Raw genomic sequence first — 10,971 nt, forward strand, 5'->3', positions numbered from 1 at the left:
TTAACATTTGAACAGAACCAGACTGGCTGTTTTCCCCCTGCTTCAAACCTCTGTGCTACATTTTGCTAACCGTCTGCCTGCTCCAGCTTTGCTGAAGGACAGAAATGAGAGTGGTTTTGATCTTATCATCTAACTCTTGGCAAGAAAGCAAATAAATCTAATTTCCCAAATGTCAAATTATTTCTTTAACCTAAAATTTACCTTTCAAGGACACACTTTCCCTTCTTTATCTTGCTCACTGAAATCATTCTATAAATATCTGACTCTTCTCTAATCTGAGCTGAGAACATCATTTTCCTCTATGTGCCAAATTATGTCACATACTTGACGATGCAAAGCTGTTTAAGTGTCAGCTCTGAATTTGAATACAGTCATGTGATTGATATATTTACTGCTTTAATATGATGGGCTAAATTTCTTTTGTATCTCAAGAGAAAGACAGATAATAGAAAAGAGAGCGCAAAAGTTGAACACTAAAGTCAGTTCATCATACTAAAAAGAGCACCAATTTTAAAGGAAATGTTGTCTGATGTGATCCGTCAATCATCTCTCTTTCTTACATAATAACAAACAAATAATTTTCCACATTTATATCCACATGATATAAAACTGGTTTTGCTGGCATACACATTACAGTATATAAGTTTTACAGTTTTTCCTAAAATCATCATTTGTCACATTTTGTTTCAGTGCAGAATACCATGAGGCAAACACAGATTCATACAGATGCAGCATAATTGTATACAACCTATATCAGCATTAAAAGACATTACAAATGTCTGTTCTATTTTAGTTCTTGTACCACTAGGGGGACACATCATGCTATGCAACCTCAAAACATTACTGGCTACCCAAATATTATTTACACTTATGGACCACAGCTTTATACACAGAAATGTGGCTAGAATATAAACAATAAGGCCTCCCAAACTAAATAGCATGTGTGCTATTTAGTATAAATGATTTATACATCATTTATTTCCAGTGGTTCATAAGTGGTTCAACTCCAAAATCTGTCTCTACTCAAGCAGATAAGTGTAATTTCTGTGCTCTTGCAATGCTATTCAGAACCCCGGTTTTGTGTCAGCACTGTTTTAAATGTCTCCTTTTATTATACGGTTCCTGCTTTCAATGACAGTTTCATCAACATTATTCCTTGTTTGTTATCAGTGATTTTAATTTTTCTGTCCAGGCTGACATCATCTGGAAGGTTAAGGACATGTTATGTTCAAGTCTGGAGACCAAACAATGGATGAGTACGCCCTGATGGGCTTCAGCAATCGGAGCATCGAGTGCTCATTGTCAGCTGAAAAACATCCACGAGCCATTCAATGCCACAAACTCCATATTGTGCTCTTAAAACTTCATCTTAAAAAGAAACCAAGAAACAAACCCACACACAGTATGCAAACAAATTAAAATTCTAGTTTTTGTCTTCAGTGTAAATCATATTCATGATTCCATAGAAACACTAGAGAAAGCTAATTCACATTCCTGTTGAGTATATTTACAATACTGTGCAACAAAAGCTCAAATCCTTGTTGGGTATGTACTCAGGATGAGCTGTTATTATGCATCTTTATAAATAACAAGCATCACTGCATGCATGAGTGAACAGCGTATTGTGAATGTTACCTCAGTGACAGAAGAGGCTACAAAAAAATAACATAAAAGATCTCCCTTTAAACCTCCCTTGTTCTCTGTTGTCTATATAAACCAAATCAAAAACACAATGTTTCATCTCATGAGGCTGACAGCCATAGGAATATTAATTTCCTTTATTGTTGCATAAATGTGCACACGGAGCAACTGCTCCCAGATCAGTAACAGACTGGTTGACCTCTCTCTCTTAAACAGTAATGGCAGTGCCTGCAGTTCTCTATCTGCAGAGTGTGTCATCTCACACATAGAGCTTTGGTCCTGAGCTGATGATGATAAATCTGTGCCAGTTGTTCACCAGTTGATTGTGGTTTACTGCTGAGCTGGGAGAGTGTCTCATTGTGTCAGTGCGGGCCGTCATGGAGACAGCTGCCAAAGGAAACTCAGCCTTTATGCTCTGCTTTGCTATATGGAAGGGAAAATTAGGGAGAGAGAGAGGAATAGAGAGATGGAGAGGGGGGAAGGGGGTAGAATAATATGTTGCATCAATCAGTCTAAATGACTTGCTTATGTAATTAGCTAACAATGTTTTGTTTCTTCAGTTCCCTGAAGTTATTAGTGGTTCACAGTTAACCTTGAAGTAATTGGAAAGGCTCCGTTGATGTTCCCCTATCTGTATGGGACTGACAGTTTATTTTTCTTCTCTGGATGACTTCCCTCCTCTTTCATGTCGCTACAGTATTTATGAATTAGTTTCCTGTCACTTTACAGTACAGCCTAATACTAATTGGTCGTGAGATACATGGGTTATTCACATCCCACTAGGTGGCATGCTGTCTTCCTTCCTCCTCGACATTTACATGACTGAGAATTGTCAAAACTAATAACATGGTGTTGCTCTGGTAATGCTGCTGCACAAATTACACCTTCCTTCAAAGTAGCATAATCTCTAACATAAATTTAAACACTAACTCTGCAGCCACTGCTTCTCCAACTAGTCCCTGACATTTTAATTTGATGCTTCATCTGCAATTAGACATGCACTGCATGGCCATTGGCTTATTTTTATTTAGTGAGAATCAAACATTCACTTTGGGCTCCTCTTAATTTAAAAGGAGAGACTGAGTCAGAGTCAGTGTAGAGGTTTTACCCTCAGTTCTTATTAAGAATTAATAAGTTGGACAGTGTTTCACTGAAAAATGAATTTAGCTGTCATGGTTTTGACAACTACCATATCAGTGGCATGCTATAGGACGCAATCAGCAGACGGCCGGTCCGATTGTCAATGGAAAGACTGAATGTGCTGTCAGGACGAGGATGACGAGTTCTGCATGTGAGAAAAAGTCTAGCCCTCATTGTTTGAATTTGTGAAAAGAAAAACATCCAAAGACACACATGAAAAAAAAAAGCAATCTGTTAGTGAACATCTTGGAATGTTTGCATAGAGCTGATGCTTTGCTCAAATTTGTTCCATTTCTACTCTGCACAGAAAAAATGTTATGTCCTTTTTAATTTTCTGATAGTTCTTTGCCTCAGTCGGCCACTTTGCTGGATAGATATCTGCCCGAGAAGTTAATTTAAATGACTTTTTGAGGATGGTGATTGATCCATTGCATACTAAATAACTTTCCCTGCCTAAGATAAAGTGCCACTGCGGAAAGAATAAGGAAATGTGATGAGCTCTCCTAAATCACACTGCTATTGTAACTATCTGTTATCATTGTTTTCATCTAATTATGTAAGCACTGTTCATAACATGATTCTCACCTTCTAGTGATCCCACACAAAATACAGAAATCTATTCATTGTCATAATCACAGGCCTTATAATGAATTTATTTTTGATTCCTTTAATACCCTGAAATTTTAAAGGCATTTTGAAGGGCTTCTTCATATATTAAAGATATATAAAAACAAAAAAGTGCTTTGTTTATTGTTTCCTTTGGAATTGTCAGGGATCGTAGAGGCTGAGGCAGGTTTTCTTTTGTTTACCCAGGAAGATCACCGCCTGGGTCATATTAGAGATGTTTACTCCTCCTGTCAAAGGATAAGTTGTAAATTTTAGCTCACAGGAAATGAAAGATGTAGTGGCATGCTGAGTACAGACACCAAAGTAATGTCACCTTGAGTGAGCATTTCTCTTGTCTGGACTGGCAGGTGATATCAGAGGATAAACTCCATTTTGACCTTGCGCTCACTCATCACAACAAAAACACAAGAGAGGAACAGCGCGGGGAAAGAAGAAAAAAAAAACCCACCCATCACATTTCAAATATAATTGCTTCAGTCAGCTGATATCATCCGGCATGGCTGCAGATAACTGCACTTCATTCTGTCTGGAGCAATGGTTGGCTAGGTTTGATGTTAACACTGTTATTAAAAATGCAAAAAACAACCAAACATATCTTCATTAGCATTCAGTGCCATGAAGGTGTGATTGATTCCATCATCAACTAAGTCATTTTCGTGGCTAGCATAGGAACATCAAACACCATGGCCTCCATTATTTCCCTTTTGAAATTGCATTCACTTTATTCGCCTCTCTGGCTCTCCAATACCTTGAATCATTTCTCCTGGGAGGTGTTTTTTTTTTCTAACCTGCTGCTTCTCTGCCAGTCCTAAGAGCAGTGTAACCAGCAATTCTCTCACACTGTATGTGGGACACTTGAGCTAAGAGTGAGATGAGGCATCTGGCACAAGCTTCATGAGACTGCGCGCTGGATTCAGCTCAGTGAAATTTAGACAGAGGCCCCAGAAATAAAGTGGCACACATGTTATATTTATCTTGATAGTATATGGATCTTTTGTGCCACAAATCAAACTCACAGTTCCATACAGAGCAGCAGAGTTTTACAAAACAGATGAAAGTGGATTTAAACATGTTTATGTTTTTGTTAACTTTATTCTGAACTTCCACCGAATAAATACAGAGACACAGCTAACCTAGATGAGCCCAAAGCTTAAAAATACATCTAACAGAAGCTCTAGGTCACAAATGAACACCCTGTGTCTTGTTTTGTTTATCGCTCAGACTTGAGAGTTTGTGGTTCTTGGTTACCAGGGGTTTTGTAATCATATTGTGGTTACCAGACAACCAGAGAGGACGCTGCACAGATGTGATGTGTGGACGGATAAAGAAATAAAAAAAAAAAAAGACAAAAAATGTTTCCTCTTGCTTCCAGTCTTTATGCTAATCTAATCACTTAAGGTTTTAATGCACAGACTTGCCAATCTTAACTTCCACCTCCTGCAGCGAAAGTGAGTCAACGTATTTCCTAAAATGCCAAACTATTCATTTAAATCTGAAAAAGTAGCATGACTCATAAAATGTCTATGTAGGGGGCCAAAGAGGTCCACGATTTGATGCCTTCCTCAAAGTTTAAATGCGGCACTTGAAAGCATGTGTATGATTAGCTGTATATTCAGTTTGTTTCTAGGGATCTTGTAACCCTCCTGAAAAATTAAATCGTCTGACAAAATAATTCACACCATTTTCCAGAGCTTTCAACCGCATCTGTCTTCGTCAGCAGTTTTCTCAGTTGCCGTGAAGTTGGCTCAGCGGTTACCATGTGACCTAAGCATGAAACCTATTGTCACCACCTGTCTCTGTTTGAGGACAGTCTCTAGCGTCAGATCTTTTTTCATCAGTCCACCAGTGGTCTCTGATCCCTTCCCAGCCAGTTTTGGTCTGGTGTTCACAGACAGTGGATGTTTTCCTTTTCCAGTGTTCAGTCAGTTTCCTGTCCACAGTTTAGGAACACAGTACTTCCCACAGCTATCACATGGGGTGTCATATACAGGAATCCAGCTCTTCACTCCTGGAGGATCCTATCATTAGGGTGTACCAGCATCTTGAGGTGTTGAATGGTTTGTGGCAAGTGCTGACTGCATGTGACTTGTAGCTCGATGTTCTGACAGTGCAATTGTCTTGTCAGACTTATTGTTGAAAGCCTGAATCAAATTTCAGGCTTAAAAATACAATATGATATTAGCATAATGATCAAAAAAAAAAAAACAAAAAAAAAACAGAGACTCCTTCAGTAATTACATGTGCTGCTTTTAAGCCTTTTTTGAAATTTGATCTTCACATTGTTACTGGAGCCTCTGAAGCTGCACGGTAGGTCGCAGATTATTGAAGTTTAACAAGTTACGACATGAGGTTATTACTGAAATGAATAATCAATGTATTTCTGTGCAGGTGATTCTTCCTGACAACTGCAATATTGTAGTCTTTCCAGCTCAGGCTATTTACAATTACCTTACTAATTTGCAATACATTTTCCACATTCCTTAATAAAAGCTGCTTGATTAAATGGTAAATAGTATGGATTGGCTGAAATATTTACAATGCATGTGTTTTTGGTCATTGTTACAATATTGTGACCATCTCTCATTTACAATGTAAGAGGAGGAAGATAAAAGTATGTGATTTCATTTTAGTATTGTCTTAACTCGTCTGACTGAATGATATAGAGCCTCAAAGCCTAACAATAATTTTGACCCGCTGACATTTTGGCTGTTTTAAAGAAATGGAAATTGCCTCCTGGCAAACATCACAGCATGTTCAGAGTCTGCCTTTCATGGAGAAACTCAAAGGATTGTCTCTTAGTGCATCACAGGTTATGGTGTTTGTGTTCTTGTTTTTCAAAATTGTATTCATGAGTACAGTCGCTAAATGTTTGATGTGAATTGGGATTTGAATTTTGTTCCAGGACATATCCGTCAGTTTTACAATCCTAATGTGTTTCGGATCAGAGAAGTGTATTACACGCTTGTTTTCCAGACTGATTGATGAGCAGGTAATTTGAGAGTTTTTAGGTGCATATTTGCATAAACCCTTTAAAAGGCACATTCACAACAGACAGTCACACTCTTAGCTCCTTCCCCCACAAATGCAGATTAGGTTCAGAATTTATTAAACCCGTTTTACCGACCACCAACTGAAACTCTACTGGATGCTATGAAGAATCCAAAATGCCTTCAAGCCAGACTTTCCATTTTGATAATTTGGCAGAAGGCTGTCTTAACTTCTAGAGCCCCAGAGAGTTTCTCCACAAATCTAATACAGAAACATCATCTCTTTAACCCGTATGCTCTGGAGAGTGAAGCTCGACTCCTGAGTTTTGATTCAGAATTGAAATGTTGGAGGATTGGCATATTGACCCTTGAGGATTTACATTCAAATGCAAATCCACAGCTGGTCTGTAACAGAAATAATTTATTCGACAGGCATCATGATAACAAGGCTTGCGAGATGTGGGAGGCTACTTTTGTTGCCTCCACAGTCAGGCCAGCAGCTCGCCCTGTGAAGGTCGTAGTGGAAGACCCACGCGACAAGTGTCAACCCACAGAAATGCAGGAATAATGGCCACTGGACTGGTGTGAAAATGCCAGTGACAGTCGCTATATCTATATCTATATTTAGTCTTACAATCAAACACATTATTTTGTTCTTGACATCTGTTGAGTTCATACTAGAGTAGACAGCAGATACACAAAAAAGCAAAGCTATAACATAACATTCACCTTAGACCACTAAGCCACAGTGATGACCCAGCAATGTAATAAGTGAAAACATTCTGCAAGTCGAGTGTAATTAAGATTTTCAGTTATTTTGAAAAATACACAAATAAACCAGTCCACGAGTATGCAAAACAAACCCAGAGGATAAGGCTGGTGATGTTCTAGATATTGTTGTTTTTGACAGTTCATCTACACAACAAGCCAAAATAGCATTTTAATACTTGCAAAATATATAAATAACATAATATTTTATTCTTACAATTCTTATTTGCCCTGAATGGATTGCACTGTAAGTATGCTAAGAATAAAACCTATAGACTAATTTTTAAAAACAGAAGAAGAAGAAGAAGCGACATAAGTTCCTAGAACAGCTGTGCACTGTAGTTTTTAACAAACGTTACTCCATCATGAGTAAATAGGTTATTTGGTGGGGGGGTTATTTTCAGCTGTGGATTAATACACATTTGGTGCGTTACTGTGTTATGGTAGCAGGATGGTGGGATAGACTGAAAATAAACTACTGCACCCATGCTTATCTTACTGAAGGAATGAAAGACCTCGCAGAAAAGTACAATATCTGCTCAGCTGATGCAATATTCAAGTGTTTTATGGTAAAATTTAAGCACACACAGCAATTAAAAGTGCTTTTGATGGCTAAAACAAAGCACAAATGCTAGTGTTTCATTCACTCAAGAAAAAAACAAAACTCACTCCCTAATAACATACATATATAATCCCAATGGCTACATTCATCACCAAAGTGTAGCAGTTTAGGTGTAAATTTCTGTAAGACAGGGTTGACAGTGTAGCTCACTGACCAATTTTATTAGTGTTTTTGTCATCATATATCAGTGGCTCAAAGCCACAAGCTGTAATATCAGACTTTGACGATACAGACCATAGCTGTTGTTAGTAGGATATCATCATTATAAGTTTTGTCCTTGTTGTGGGATTTGTTGATGGTGAGAAAAATATAGAATATCACCACACTTATACTTTAATTTAGGAGAAACACTATTCACACTCGAGACGATGGCTAAATTGAACCAGATAAAAATAACTTTTTAAACAGTCAGTTCACAAAATAAACATTTCCTCCCTTGTGCCTGGTGATATTGCGTCGTGCGTATATTGTCAGTTTTATCTGCTGGCATTTCTGTTGCCACTTTGACAGAAGAAAATTGAATTTTGTTTAAGGTGGTCAAAGCATTTAAAAATTACATACAACAGCAAATGTCTTTCTGGAAACAATGTACTGTTTAAGATGGATATATTCTCAGACCTCTATGGGCAGCCTTCATCTGAGCTCAGCAAATACTCCCCATGAAAACTGTGGACATGAGGGTCTCTGGATTGTCCAGAGTTTGGGAGAACAGGACAACATGAGCCTCTTTTTACATTTGATTATTTTACTGCAAAATAAAATGGTATTTATTTAAAAACAACAGATATGACTCTAAAAATAACCTAGGCTTGTGATGTAAAAATAACTTTAAAAAGAATTAACCTGCTCCCCTTTGCTTGGTCCAATTTTCCACAGTGGAAATGCTATTTTTGTTTCCTTATTCGAATGCAAGCTCTATGCATTTAAAGAGAGGCCACAAACTGGCTGGCAACTTTCTTGATGTGACTGTTATCATCAAAAATCTGATGAGTTTTTGTTAGTGTGTCATCGCCTGTATTGGGAACTTTTCCTAACTTGTTTTGTTGATACGTTTCTTAAATGTCCTTTAGTCTATCTTATTGTCTTTTCCCACAGACCAAATGAACCTCCCCTCTGACACCTGCTTTGCTGCTCTCTGATCCAATGAAGCTAAGCCTTTATTTGTCTTTCTTTTGTACTGCCTTGCCATTTTGATCCCATTTGTAGAATATAAAAAGCAAACAAACAAACAAACAAAAAACAAACAAACTTAAATATGCAGATTACTCTGTACAAATGGATTGTGTTATAGAATCTGAGCGGCTGACTGAACTTGCCCCAACTTCACTGGCACATTTTACCCTCCATTGTGACAGAACTGTTTCACACAGAGGCTCAGATACACATCTTGAACTCCTTTTGTTTTTGTTTTATTTACACTGACCTAAATTAAAATGTAATAATGTCCAAAACAAGTGGATTCAAAATAAGACTGAAGAATGATAAATTTAGTAACACGATAAATTCACTTGGCGTGACACTTTTTTCGTTTTTGGGCTCTGGTTTGCTTCCCACTCTTTCCTGCTGTTTGATGGGTTGAATATTGAGAATCATACTTCCATAATTGGAATCATACTTCCTTAATTTGTGCTTACATGATTACTTGGTTTACTATGGATGCCTAGAATCAGAGGTGAGAGGAGCTCAGTTTAACCACTGGCTCAACTTACTCCTTTGTCCACAACAGTGAAATTGTTTTCTGGAAAAACATTATATTAGTGAGTTTTGAAATCCATTTTTCCATTGTATTAAGTTGGCTGCAGAAGTTTCAGAGGTGGATTTCTCAAACCGCGACACATACGTGAACTGGGTGGACTGACCCTTTAAGTTGGGAATGCTGCTGAGGAGCACATGAATTATGGAAATGGATCATCATCAAAAGGTAGAAGACAGGATACTGGGCCATAACAAACATAACTTTGTATTTATCATGGTAGTATATTACTGTGGTGGTGGCAGGATTAGAATTTAATTAACTGACTTTAATTTGTGTTTACTTTGACAGTCCAAGGGATGTTGTGTTGCGGTTAAACCATCTTTTTTTTCTCTGTGATTGATTAACATAATGTTCTTAAAATCCTGTTGAACTGTTAAAAAACCTTTCTGTAGGTGTTGTTATATGTGTGAAATTAACACGTTTACACAATGAATCATGGAGAAATTTAATCCAAGCAGACCTTGTTTTCTCGTGCATCTATTCTGTGGCGAAATTCACCGACTTGTGTTGATCATCATTCCCACTCACCACCATCAGTATTCCAGTGTGCTGCTTGAGGTGTGGTGCAACTATCAACAGGCACAAAAACAGAATGATAAACAACTTCACCTAACACATAAACAATCTCACCTCTAATCATGCCGAGTGGTAAGCGAGTCACATGGCAGTCACGGCGAGATATTGTGCTTACGCATAAATGAGCAAGTCTATCATTTCAGCCTCTGAATTGCAACAGGTATGATTTTATACCAACAGAATAGTGTGTGTTAAATAAAAATCAATTAATAATGAAACAACCTGTGCATCCCTCTGTTATTAACTGCCAGCAAAAGCAACAGCAATGACTGTGGTTCAGTCTGTGGTCTCATCAGAGAAAGTTATCCGTGACAAAGTCGTCAGCGTCTAACAAAAACACAAGGCAGCCAAAACTACACATTAGGATGTGGCCTATTTATTACGGATATGAACCTCCCTCTCATTCAGAGTTCAGATCATATTAAATAGTATGACTGTGACAATGCCAACACAATTGTCAATAGCAGTTCTTTCCTGAGGTTTGAACATAGAGTGAATGATAATTAGTTTCTCTTTGTTGTCCTTATCTCTTACCTGCAGAAATGGCCAATTTATGCAGGCTGCACCCTGGCCAGGCAAAGTTGATGCACCCCAGAGGAAGAAAGCAGCCATGTTTCAGACAATGGAAATGAACTCGGGGACAACTCAAGGTTGATTTAGATCCTGGGCAACATGGAATTAAATGAGGAACCAGGCCACGCAGTTCTTGCCCTATGTTGACTCAGCTTCCTCTCAGAATTACTCGTATAGGGTACCTGCATCACCAAGGAGCCCCATGCGTCACTGAGATCTGGTCAAGTGAGAATAAAAATGCAAATGTCATATTGTTGAAATGCTGAGTGAACTAAATGTCA

This window comes from Scatophagus argus, chromosome 11, assembly GCF_020382885.2.
Source record: "Scatophagus argus isolate fScaArg1 chromosome 11, fScaArg1.pri, whole genome shotgun sequence".
Taxonomy (NCBI): Eukaryota; Metazoa; Chordata; class Actinopteri; family Scatophagidae; genus Scatophagus; species Scatophagus argus.